This window comes from Athene cunicularia (assembly GCF_003259725.1).
Source record: "Athene cunicularia isolate RWA chromosome 7 unlocalized genomic scaffold, athCun1 chr7_part1, whole genome shotgun sequence".
Lineage (NCBI taxonomy): Eukaryota > Metazoa > Chordata > Aves > Strigiformes > Strigidae > Athene > Athene cunicularia.
Window position 1 is genome coordinate 15170230 of NW_020799107.1, and position 12443 is coordinate 15182672.

General features: G+C 39.8%; 1 protein-coding gene and 1 long non-coding RNA gene across 5 annotated transcripts in view; both read right to left on the reverse strand.

Annotated features, from left to right (window-relative positions):
- The window catches only part of RAPGEF4 (Rap guanine nucleotide exchange factor 4), a 143732-nt gene that overhangs the window by 99047 nt on the left and 32242 nt on the right, over positions 1 to 12443 (reverse strand). The gene's annotated exons all lie outside the window — the stretch shown is intronic.
- Positions 5422 to 7853, reverse strand: LOC113482012. The gene is made up of 2 exons (XR_003398770.1): positions 7535 to 7853; positions 5422 to 5831 (listed from the first exon to the last, which is right to left on the reverse strand). It is a non-coding gene; the product is annotated as an uncharacterized LOC113482012 (long non-coding RNA).

Sequence of the window (12443 nt, forward strand, 5' to 3'; positions counted from 1 at the left end):
GGTACCTGACAGGAAAAAGCCGTATGCCATGGAGAAAAAAACTGCAGGCCAGGCATGACTAGTTGGGGACCAGGGTTATTCATGAGAGACTCTTTAACTTGTACTCTATGAGCAGTGCATCACCATGCCTGTGAACACAGCCCAGTGGAACGCTACTGAATTAAGTGCTTAATATTCGTAAAATGCTTCAAGATATGTAGATTAAGGATCTCATAGAATTGCTAACCGAAATAATGTTATTCTGACATTGCATTCCTTCAGGAATAGAGAGACAAACACTACAGCAAGTAATTGGGCTGATAACTCCTTAAATATAGATCATTAGAACTCTCCATGGATTCCCATCAGCGTCAGTAAATGTATATACAAAGAACTACTCATTTGATTATCTTACAATACAAAACCTCATGAATATATCCACAATTATTATATATTCAGTACATTCCCTTTATGTCAGTACATCAATTGTGTTTCAGTTGAGATTTAGCATTCATTGTCATACTCAGGCAAGTCTGTCTTGCCTTCTCATCTCCCATACTCAATATGTCTCTTTAAACTTGGCATTTCTAGCAACCTCTCCCAGCTAGGTTTTAAAAGTAGATTCTTCTATCTGCTCAATACGCAAGAGAACAGTATATAATTTTCTGGTTTATGTACAACATCTGGCACTGTAGAAAGAACCATTGCAAATCTTACCAAGGCAGGAAAAAAAAAAAAAAAAAGCTGAAAAACCTCCTGTATGGAAAACAGCTTTCCAGCACTGGGTATAAAACCTATTACATATTATATGAAAGGTTAGCAGACTTCCTGGCAGAATATAGTACAGTATGTGGGATTGCTGTATGGAAACAAGAGCAATGAAAGAGAGAGGGCCTTCCATCAAACACTAAATGATGAACCTCAAGCTGCTTTTCTCTGCGCTAAATAAAAAATGTCAAGAGAAATATGGCAGGAGTCTACACTTCCTAATGTTAGTATTTTGAGTGATAGCCTACACAAAGCATCTGCAATAAAGTAACCTTCCTGATTTAACTGGCGAACAAGCTGAGGGTACAAAATTTCCCAAAGCATCAGAATGACTTAAGCAACCACGCTCCATTTATAGCACTGACTTAGGCATTTCAGAAACTATGCAGCACTGACATTCAGTGACCCTAGGGACAAAATTTAAATATATTTAAGCATTCAGAAACACAGTTACCTAAGCACTGGCCCTCTTAACAATCCCACAAGAAGCATATGACAACTTGGGGCTTCCATGTGAGGTTATGAACTCCTACTTTTATCAAGCCCCCAACTCCAGTTAGAGGGTTATTAAATTAAGATGACTCTCTGTACAACTACAATCTTAAAAAGGGGAACTATGATGGAGAAGTTCACCTTTACAATGGCAGCACATGACAAGGGCATGCAACTGCCAGTTGAGACTGTGCTGGGAGTGATTTTACAGTAGCATTAGAAACTTCATTCAGTTGTTCAAGCAGAAAGCAGACTGCCTGAATCACAAAATCACAGGATCATCTAGGTTGGAAAAGACCTTGAAGATCACCTAGTCCAGCCATTAACCTAACAATGACAATTCTCAACTACATCATAACCCTAAGTGCTATGTCAACCCGACTCTTAAACACCTCCAGGGATGGGGACTCCACCACTGCCCTGGGCAGCCCATTCCAACGCCTAACAACGCCTTCTGTAAAGAAATGCTTCCTAATATCTAGTCTAAACCTTCCTTGACACAACTTGAGGCCATCGAGGGCCCAGTGAGGCAGAAAGAAAACTTGGGTCCCTGGTTGCACACTGGTAGACATTCCTTCCTCATGGACTCTGGAGAACAAAAGTAGGATGAGAGAGCATTTGTCTTCCACTGACTTTTATTTGCTTGAACTTTGTTAAGAAAGCAGTGTTGCTTTAGAAACCTTTGCATAAAATTCTAGCTCTTTGGTTGTCTATCAATGCTCAACTATCACATGCATCTTGAAGAAGCAAACTCTTCAGGAGGAGTCTGGGAAGGAAGTACCTGAGATACTGTCAGTATCTGAAGCCAGAACTAGTCATGAAGCCTAGATAATTTTCAGGTTGTTTTACAGCCCCTGTCTGCAAAAGCACGAGGTAGAAATCAAATATCTACAAAAACTTGTCCTACGCATTTGTTGAAATAATAGACAAAATTAACTTGGAACATTGCCATGCACTTATGTAAAGTCACGACACGATGTGGTTACTTGTCAGTACTGATATTTATTGAAGTGGAATAAAGCACTATTCATGAGCTAAAAGGCAACCAAGTGTTTTATTCAGAATTAAAATGCTTTTTCCAAAGAAGATGGCTTTTCCAAAGCAGTAAGCACGGGGCCAGTTCTGTTTCCTTTAACGTCAGAGGCAGCTTTTGAAAACAGCAGTCCTAATTTGAACCACTATGCTGGTTGTTCAGGGCAACCCCAGTCTGGTAAAACAGCACTGTCTCCCCAAGAGATGAATATGGGTAGGCAAAGATGAGTAAGGATAGGCACGTATGGTGGCACAAAAACCAGGAGCTTGGGTGCAAGAACAACTAGGGATTGACAAGGCTCTCCTGGTTATCTTGGGAAACCTTTTCCCATTGTGAGTAAGCCGGGGGAAACCTGGAGAAACTCTGTTGTGATAAACTACATTTCAGAGGCATTCTTCACAGAGGACGTCCAGGACCATCAGTGAAATACCAGTAGGACTTTTAATTACAATTCCACTATGACTAAAAAAATTTCTTGTCCAGCACCATTACAGGGACTATATATTACCCCCAGGCCTCCACTCTGTCCAAATTCAGCACCACATATCTGGAGTCTAAACATTTTGGTTAGACTAGCAATTTAATCTACCATGGCCATTTTCTTCTAAACACATTTTCACTGAACTATTACTGTGTTTCACACCATTACAATGTAAATTACAAGGGTACATGATACATGTAGCTGGTATTGAGTTCAAAATGATAATGTTAAAGAGAATGAGGTACTATTGCATATGTCTCATTACCAGGCCATATGACCAACCATAGAAATTTCTAGGAGGAGCAGCCCTACAAAGATGATGACAGTCAGCCCAATGTTTGGGGCATTGCTACTCAACAGTAATGCCAGCCCAGATTCAAAACCTTTCTGTGATGTTTCAAAATGTATCTTGCAGATTGCTGGAAAACCCATTCCTGGCTCTTCAGTGTCCTCTTAAGAGGTGACAGAATCACCAATATTAGTAAAACCAAAGCAAGTGGCTAAAATCAGGGAGTCATAAGAAAGGAGTGCACCTTGAAATGAACCCACTAAGACTTCCATGTTAGCTATCAAAGTTACTGCAGCTGCACCTTTTTTAACCTTGAAACTATAAATAAAAGTTGTAACAAAATATTTTTGAAAATGTTCTTTTTCCCCTAACATAGTAAGGCCTACTTCAACACAGATCTCAAATTCTAAGCTTCCATTCAGGTTCAACTCCATCTAATGTACTCTTCAAGGAGTTCAAGTCAGTAATGGATGTATCTATCCAATACTACCCTCTTGCAACCTCACACCCTCTTCCATTCTTCCTTCAGTCTATTAATCAGCATCTAATTACCTATATTCCCAGTTTTAAAAGTTTGCAGCAGACACTGATAATACTGAGAGGCAACACATAATGTTACTCTGTTGAAAGATCTCTTTTCATGGAATTCCCTTTCTGAACGAGTGTGAATCCAGATTACATCCAACCCCTTCACACATCTCCATGCAGTCCATGGCTCCTGGCCATGATTTGACAATAAAAAGCATTCAGTGTAACAATGGCCTATGCTCTGCCAGCTGCTGGCTCCTACTCCTGTACCCAAGATGTCATCTTCTTGGCCAGGTCTGCAAAGACTGGGAAAGGGACCCTGCTGCAAACAGGGATCAGTGAACAGGTTTGGGTCTTTAAGAAACTGCTGCAGAGCCAAGAAAGAATAGCCAGAAAGGGGCAAGGCAAACCTTGAAATAATATTTGCTTCTTTGTAACATGAGAAAATAGCCACATTTTTCTGCCCAAGACCAGACATTAAAGGTGATTCATGATCTATCTGTATAATCTTTCTTCTCATTAACAGTAATGGCCTACTTTTCCACTGAAAGAAAAGCTAAAGCTAAAACAAAAGTTGACTCCTATGCATCCCGAATTTGCATGCAACATCTCATTGTTTCCAACTGTACAAAGATGAATACCCAGATTGGCCAACTATTCCCAACTGTCTATTCCCAGTTGTCTGTCTTCCAGATCATGGAGGATGTGAAAGAAATCTCTGACTCCAGCTGGGACCACTACTCCTTGGCCTGTCCACAGGGCAGGGAGAATCTAGGTACTGGAGGTTGCCCACATTATCTCACTTCTATCAAGCTATATGGTTTGAAATAGAGTACCTTGGAAATAACAGTACTCCTTTAGGCTTTGTTCTTTCATTGTAAAATAGTTTCTGATGTTATGTTTCTACTAAGAAGTCAGCAGCCAACTATCAAGAAAGGAAAATTAGTCAAAGACCTTTGCAGGAGCCCCACACTGATCCAGCATGACACATACTCAAAGAGACTGTTTCTGGAGCCCTTTGTGTCTTATCTCAGTTCTCATGAGCTGTTATGTTGGATTACATTACCTACAGAAGCAAAGAGCAACACTGAACTCAAATGGGACAGCCTCTTCTCTTTACAAAGTGCTAGCAAGACTTTCAAACTCAAAATAAAATTAAACAGATTCAAGCTATGTTTCTTTCCTTGTCCTGATACACCCTTCCACAGTATTTTCCAGTAGACTGATAACAGTTTTAAGAGTTCCACTAGTGTTTCTAGGTAACTGTACAATAAGTCTACCCATTATTTTCCCTCTCTGTACTGACTGTTCTAGAGTCTTCAGTAGAGCATATAATCGTATCTAAAGCCTTGGCTGTCCTTCTGATACATCAGAGTATTAGAACAGGCAGGTATTTGGTCTCTAAGCCCTTTTGAGAGCAGGTTTTATCAGCAGCCATTCACTGGAAGTCATAAAGAAAGCAGCAGGCAAACAGAAGCAGGAAAAAAGAATGCTGCAGAAGCTGCATGGGTCATACATATAGCCACTGTTAAGATAACCACAAACCTAACCTCCTTGTTTTGATGTGGGGCTGCCCAAGGACCCAGAGCTTTATTCCATGTTTTAGAGCATGTCCTCTTCTTCACTTCCAGAAAGGAAATTTGAACTGAATCTATGGAGGCATCTGGGCATTTAGCAATCTTCAGACAATATCTAGGAATGAAAGCAGCAATGAATTTATCTAAAAATCAACTAAATCCTCACCCTCCCCTGCAATTCCCCCTGTAGCATTCACTGAATAATTTGCAATTAAAAACTAGACAGTCCACAAGTTTTCTAGTTGTTCATTTACAAAAAGACACAGGGCACCCATTTTAATGCTGCAGTCAGATTTTAATCAAATATTAATCCTTAGAGGTCTTTGAAGGGAGGAGATATGCTCTCTTTGACAAGCTTATTCTTAAAATAACTTTTTTGCTTTAACAGTTAACAGGTCAAACAAGAATGCAGCAGGCAAGTCATGGATTAAATAGTACCTTCAAAATATAGGACTCAGCGACATCAAGCAAGAGTCAGAAAGCACAGGCTGAGGGGGATGGACAGTAATCAGGACATGCATTAACTTTTAAAGTTTGCCATTGTCCAATTGTTTTTGGATAGCGTGCATGACAGTGCAGGTCATCCACTGGAGCAGGCACCTTCAGACTAGGGGCTGCAAAAGCTCAATGCCTCCTTGCAGCAGAAGTTCCATGAGGAAATGTGACTTGATCTAATTTTGGAATCTGGAAAAAAGACAAACATCAGGAAGGAAGTTTAAAAATGTTTGGAAAAAAAGTCCTTTCAAAGAAAATGGAAACTCAAACCAGATAAATTCAAATAGCAATAAGTCAGTGTCAAACTGCTGTGATATGTGTCTGGAAACAGCACAAAAAGATTGCTTATCCCTCTCTGGAACATTTTAGACAGGGAGCAGGAAGCCACTACTATCTCTAGATGGATTTAGCCCAGTGGTTTCCTGTTGTCCCTTTATGTAGCAGTACTGCAGACCTCCATACATCCTCCCTTCAGTTTCAGACACTCCTATCTATACAACAATCTTTAAGATATAAGTCTGGAATACTCCAGACTCCACAGATGATCAAATATAACAGACAGGAGATCTGCTAAAAAAAAGACTCATAACAGAGGAAACTACTTTCATGTTTCTGGGATAAAGACACAACCCCCTAATTCCACATGAATTTTTCAGTACCGTGCATACTCTGCCAGCTAGCACAATCCTCTGTGGGTTTCTGCAGGGCTGCTCGGGCCAATAGGGAGTACTTGATAAAGCCTCACCCATACCTTCGTGGAAGATCAGGATCACCTCAGTCAGCTCTCCTGATTCACCTGGTAAATGCAGCCTCTGAGGGACTAGTTTGCTGAGTCAATTCATCCTTTAACTTGTTCAGTTTTTAGAATTCTTGGGTCACAGAGAAATGAAATTAAGACATTATTAGCTAACTCCCAGTTGTACAATCATTATGCACTAACGTGTTCTAATTTACATTACAGTGATTCTCAGATGGATAAATGGATGCACATTTGTCTCACAATGACCCCAGAGGGCAAAGGTTTCCTCCCATTTTCACTTTATTCTCCTCCTCTTCCTCCCTCCCACCCCTCTTTTTCTCTGACAGCTCTGTAAACAGTACAAAATTTATTTTGAGCCAGTAGAAAGGGGGTAAATGGACAGTAAGCAGGGCAAAGAGGGTTATCACCTCTCCCTTCACTCATCTCTCCTTTTCCTGCACAGCAGCAAGCCAAACTATAACAGTAAAGTCAGATGAAGGAAAAGGAACAACATAAAGCATTTGAAAAACATCCACTCTGAAAACTCTGGTTTTCAAGGAAAGGTGCTGAAATGTTAGAATTGGCAAACATAACTGAACAGAAAAGAATGCCAAGCAGTCTTTCTAAAATTAAAGAACACTGGCTCTAGGTTCTTCTCCCTCTATGTGCATGAGATAGGCACAAGGGTCAATGAGACTTCACCTATAAGGAGGGGGAAAAAAAATCCATACCCCAATGTTCTTCCAAACCGCCATTGCTAAACTTTAAGTACAACTTCTCCTATTAAGATATTCTATAAATTTCAGACATTTTTAGTACACCAACAGACAGTGTATCCTAAGACTCCTCTTCTGCTCTAATATGCCCCAGCGCTCTGCTGTGATCGATTCTGAATTCACAAAGTAAACAAGGCCCAGCTGGGTAAATAATGAGCACAGACAGCACTGTAGGAAGTGGTTATTTATCCTAAATCAACCCTCAAATGAACTCATACCCTCTTTCTTGGAATCAATGTAGTGCTGGAATTTCACATTTCAGCAATACAATCTGTGTCTTCACCACAAGTGCTAATTATAGAGAGCTCAGCTGCTGCTGCTTCTCTTTTTAAAGCAGTTTACCATTGTTCTCATACAGTCTAGCATTGTTAACTCACCTATGTTTTCAGCTGAGTAAAGTATCCCACACTTCCCGACCTGAGCTGCTACGCAGTACTGCTGTATGGTCTTTCAGGGAATGTAGTAGTGAAGCCCATCTGTAGTCATATTTCTGCATTGCCAAAGTTCTGTGCAACCATTGTGCAGTCAGTCTGTTAATTCTCCCTCTGACATGTGCATGTCAGTACTAAATCTCTGCATCTATAAAACACTTTGGAATCCCTGACAAAGGACGACTCTATGTCAAGGTCAGATTAGTGACTGTCTTCATGAGCAAAAACATCTTAGGAGAATTTAAACAAACATGCAAGTCCAGCATTCTGGAAATTCTCACAGCTGCTGTTTGCTACCTAAACTCTGCGCTGCTTAGTCATGTGTGTTCACATGATCTGCTAAGCTGGGAGCTGGGGGCTGTCTCTTGCTCTGGAACTTTTCCCTCTTGCACTTTAAGATCTGCCCAGCAATGCTTTTATTGTGTACTGATGAGTACATGAGCACGCATGTAAAGGGCATGTGATGGCAGTTGCTTCTAAAATGGTTTCCAACTACTCTGTAATTTATTACAATTTTGGGGGGTATTGAAATAAATTCATTAAAATTTCAGGACTTTTTTTTAAAACAAACAAAACAAAAACTAAAAGAAATGCTACTAAGACTGCACTTTGCCTTACAGGGCAACCACAGAGTAAATGAACCACATGTTCAATTTTCATTTTCGCTAGATATGAAAACATGTGTGCTAATTAGAGAGTATTTACATCAACTTTGCTTTCTCATGACTCAATACACAGAGCATACCTCATGTAGGCTGTAATGTTTTCAAGATTTATTTAAAATCTAGGACAGAATGGAATACTCATAACATTGCTCCAGGTTTCCCGTGAGTAAAAACAAAGCATTAACTCTCTGGAAAGACATGAAACTTACAAATTGAAACTGTCCAAGACCATAGTGATGAGAATTTAGAAATATTAGCAATAATTCCAAGAATAACATAACCCATCAAAGTCCATAGGTCAGTCAGCTTTCTATTTCTGTATTGTAGCAGGAACTGTGGCATCAGCATAGGGCATTACAGGGGGATTAATGACTAGCTGGAATTAATGGCCCTGGGCTATGCTTGCGGCAATCAACTCCCATCTACTCACTAATCTCAGGGGATACTCTAGTCAGTCTTCTTTGAAGCATTAGCATCCAGCTTTTTCATAAAATCCTTTCTGCACAGGATTTTTGTGCTTAAGATTATTTGGAGGACTTTATATACATATGTGAGTAAAAATACAGTGAATTAGGGAGAGTGGGGATGGAAAGCAGTATCAGTGCCTTCAAGACTATGTTCAATGGGAACGAATATTCTCAGATAACAAAGAATGCAAGTGGACTTGTATTTTTGATCACTTGCTCTCTGTATATTTGAAGTGAGAGCTATATTGTATTAACAGCTTTCTGTTAGTCTTCCAGTGCTCAAGCTTCTTCAGGAAGTCTGTGCTTCTTTGGCAACACCCCACACCACTACTGCTGCTATCACCACTGCTGTATAAATGTCACAGAATCTTTTGGATAGGTGCTAGACACTTTCAAAATTGGCTATAATGCATGTACAACAAAGGTAATAACCATTTTAGTCATCACTGCCATGAAGTTATTAGCACACTACAGATCTTAATAAAAAAAAAAGTGAAAACCACCGATGTATCACATGTTGCTTTAATCACTGGCACAGTCTCTCCTCAGTTATGCTTTTTTATTCCTCACCCAGAAAACGCCCTTTGCAAGCATTCACTGACTGCCTCTTGGCATAGACAACAAATACATTACAGACTTTCAGCAGTTACACTTGCTTAAAGTGTTGACTGTTCTTCTCAGGTGAGTTCACCAAAACTGCAAAAGACCCTTCAAACCAATTCTAGACCCTGGATATTCACTTCCTCAGAAAAGTATTGCTCTGAAGAATAATCCATTAAACTGAGATGCCATCTGGAATGTTGACATTTACCACAATGATAATTCTTGACATGACAAGCAACAAATGAAACTGAGACAGGTCTGACTGCTGAGCTCTATGTACTAACTCTCAGCAAGCTGAGCTCCACACTTATTCTATGAGTAGGCTATATATTAGTAGAGAATATTTGAATGTAAAGAACTCAGCAATCAGAAACACTGTTATCACATGGTATATAAAATAGGCTGTCTCACGTGTGTTTAAGTTTCCAGCTCGCTTTCTCAGTTATCAACTACTCCTGGTAAATTCTCCATCAAACACATGCAAGAGCTTTCCCACTGAAGCTTATATTGTCTGTGCACACATATCTAGATTAAAGAGGACAAAGTTTTCATTCCTGTAGCCAAAGGTTGAAAATTTTCATGATTACATTTAATTTTTTTAAGCTCCTGAAGAAGAATCTAACCCATGCTTGTGTGCTTCTTCAAAGACACAGATCGAGTAGCAGAACATGGTACTGGGTGTAACAGTTAATTGTATATATAGCAATACAGCAAAAGTAGTAAACAGACATAAATGAAACATAGCTGCCCACCTATTATTTCCGAATTGTCCACAGATTACTTTAATATTAAGGCATAGATCTGTACTGGGGTATCTCCCCACTGTAAAACTGAGCTGGCAATTTTATCACTGCTTATCATTGCCCTGGGGAAATTACGCTTCTGTGTGTAATTATCAGTTTTCCATAGCGTTTCACTGTCTGCAGATTTTGTTGTTGTAGTGATGGTGATGTTACTGGGATGGTTAACTTCCTTCCCCTCAAAAACAAATAAAAGCTGAAATGACAGAGTTTCTGGCAAGAGAATTTCTGGCAGAGGAAGCAAAGTAGGAAATGCAGCTCCTGATATAAAACAGCCCACTCTGTCTCATCTGAGAGAAGGTTTGCTGCCTGGGTATTTCTCAGATCTCTTTGCTGGATGAAAAATTGCCAGGGTTTAAAACATCTGAAGCTTTCCCGTTATGAGAATTATGTGCTTTACAGATCATGATAAATCCTGACTAAATATGAAAGTGTCAGTGTTTCAAACAGTTCCTTTCCTTTGGTGAGCTTACATATACAAAGCAATGACTGGACTTGGATTACAGGGTCCTTTTTCACTTGAACAAATTGAAAATATATGTATATATTGTGCAAGTACTGTTCAAGCACTGACAAAAATAGAGACACACCTCCCTGAAGGGATTGCTTAGTCCCTCAAGAATTTTGCATTATTCCTCACACCTTTCTTTCTGACTCCTTCCTTCCTCCCACCACTCATCATCTGTCCAAGGAAAATAATGCCAGGTTATTGAATGGCCTTGTTATCACAAGAAGTTGTTATGTTGGTAAGTTGAGAAATGGGGTCTGTATGGATTTGTGGTGACAAGTGCAAACTGAGTCTCCACTCTTTCTGCTGGGAAGTTCAGCTGGAGTCACTGAGGAACTACAATAAAGAGGCAGGAACATTGAGTTTTAAAAAGAGGATTTTCAGCCTAGTACTGCGACTGGAAACAAGGAACAACCACCCACACTGCTCCTTCAGCTCAAACTGGAAAGCTAATTGGGACATGGTCCAAGTGTAGTACCAGAAGTCACACTATACTTCTCCCATGGCCTTGATCTCTGTCACCTATGCTAAAGATGAATTCTACATTTTATTGCTCACTCTTCCTTTCAGTGATTGCTCCCTCCATCTTTTAGCTATTTGTTTAGATTTTCAGTGCATAAAAATCCTGGCATTGCCATTATGGGCTCTGAGCCATCTGAGCAATCTTCTTAAAATACACTAACACATCATCCATATGGTTATCCAATATGTAACTATTCACTTTCCAGGATAATAACAGAGAGGAACCAAAAATTGTTAAAAGCTTCACAAAATTTCACGAGACATTCTCACGCTAATTAGGAGTCTTATGATTTTAACTGAATAGCAGAGTTACAGACATCAGTCCCTTTTTGAACATATTTTCATTTTAAGTCTCCCTTAGACTTAAACAAGACTGAAAGATAAGACAAGTGGTTGTCCTAAGGAGCTATCTTGAGATCACCATTATGTGTGCCCCAGACGAGTCTGATACCATGCCGTTCACTGTGTTCTGGAAGAAATCCACTTCAGAGACATCATTTAGCAAGGCTGGGAAAGCTATCTGAAAGCTAGGAGAAATACCAAGGAAATTCCTTTCCAGGTATGATCTTCTTCCATAATAGCTTATAAATGTTCAATGGTTTTCAACACAGGTTCCAAGATTTGGTTACAGGACCCAATCAAGGTACAGTTTGTTTTTCTTGAAGGTGTAATTGATACTGATTTTTTCATATTCAATTTACATGTAAAATTCTCTTGCCCCTTCCAGAGATTCAGTGTTTCCCTAGAAGAAAATGGTACTTGGATAAGAGCTCACTTTGTTGAGATAGTTACCACATGTATTCTCTACGTAGCATGTGCAAGCTGTCTGAGGGCAAAGTCATTTATCACAATTTTCTAAGCCTACTTCAGGTGGTAACTGATGCTGTGAAAGTAGATGAGTTGTTCTGTGGCTACTTTATACACTGTAGCTTAAGAGTTAACATTTTATGCCAGACGTTGGTTGTGCTACAGAGTATTCCAGACAGCGGATGGATTAGTGATTATTGAACTCATGGAAGAAATCAATGAGCTTTTAGGCCTGCATGCGTAAAGCAAGATGGGAGCTTTTCTTTCATACTTCAAAGATCTACAATTCTTAGGTCTCTTGGGACAGTTGCGAAGTGGTGCCTCCTTTTATCAGAAGTGACTAGAGCCCAGAAAGGACAAGGGGGAGCTGGAAGAAGGAAAGCCATGTCACTCCTTGTCCTGGCCTGCAGAACTGGTAAATTTCAGGATGAGAATGCAACATATTCATTGCAACAATACAGCAGTACACTCTCTCATTCAGTA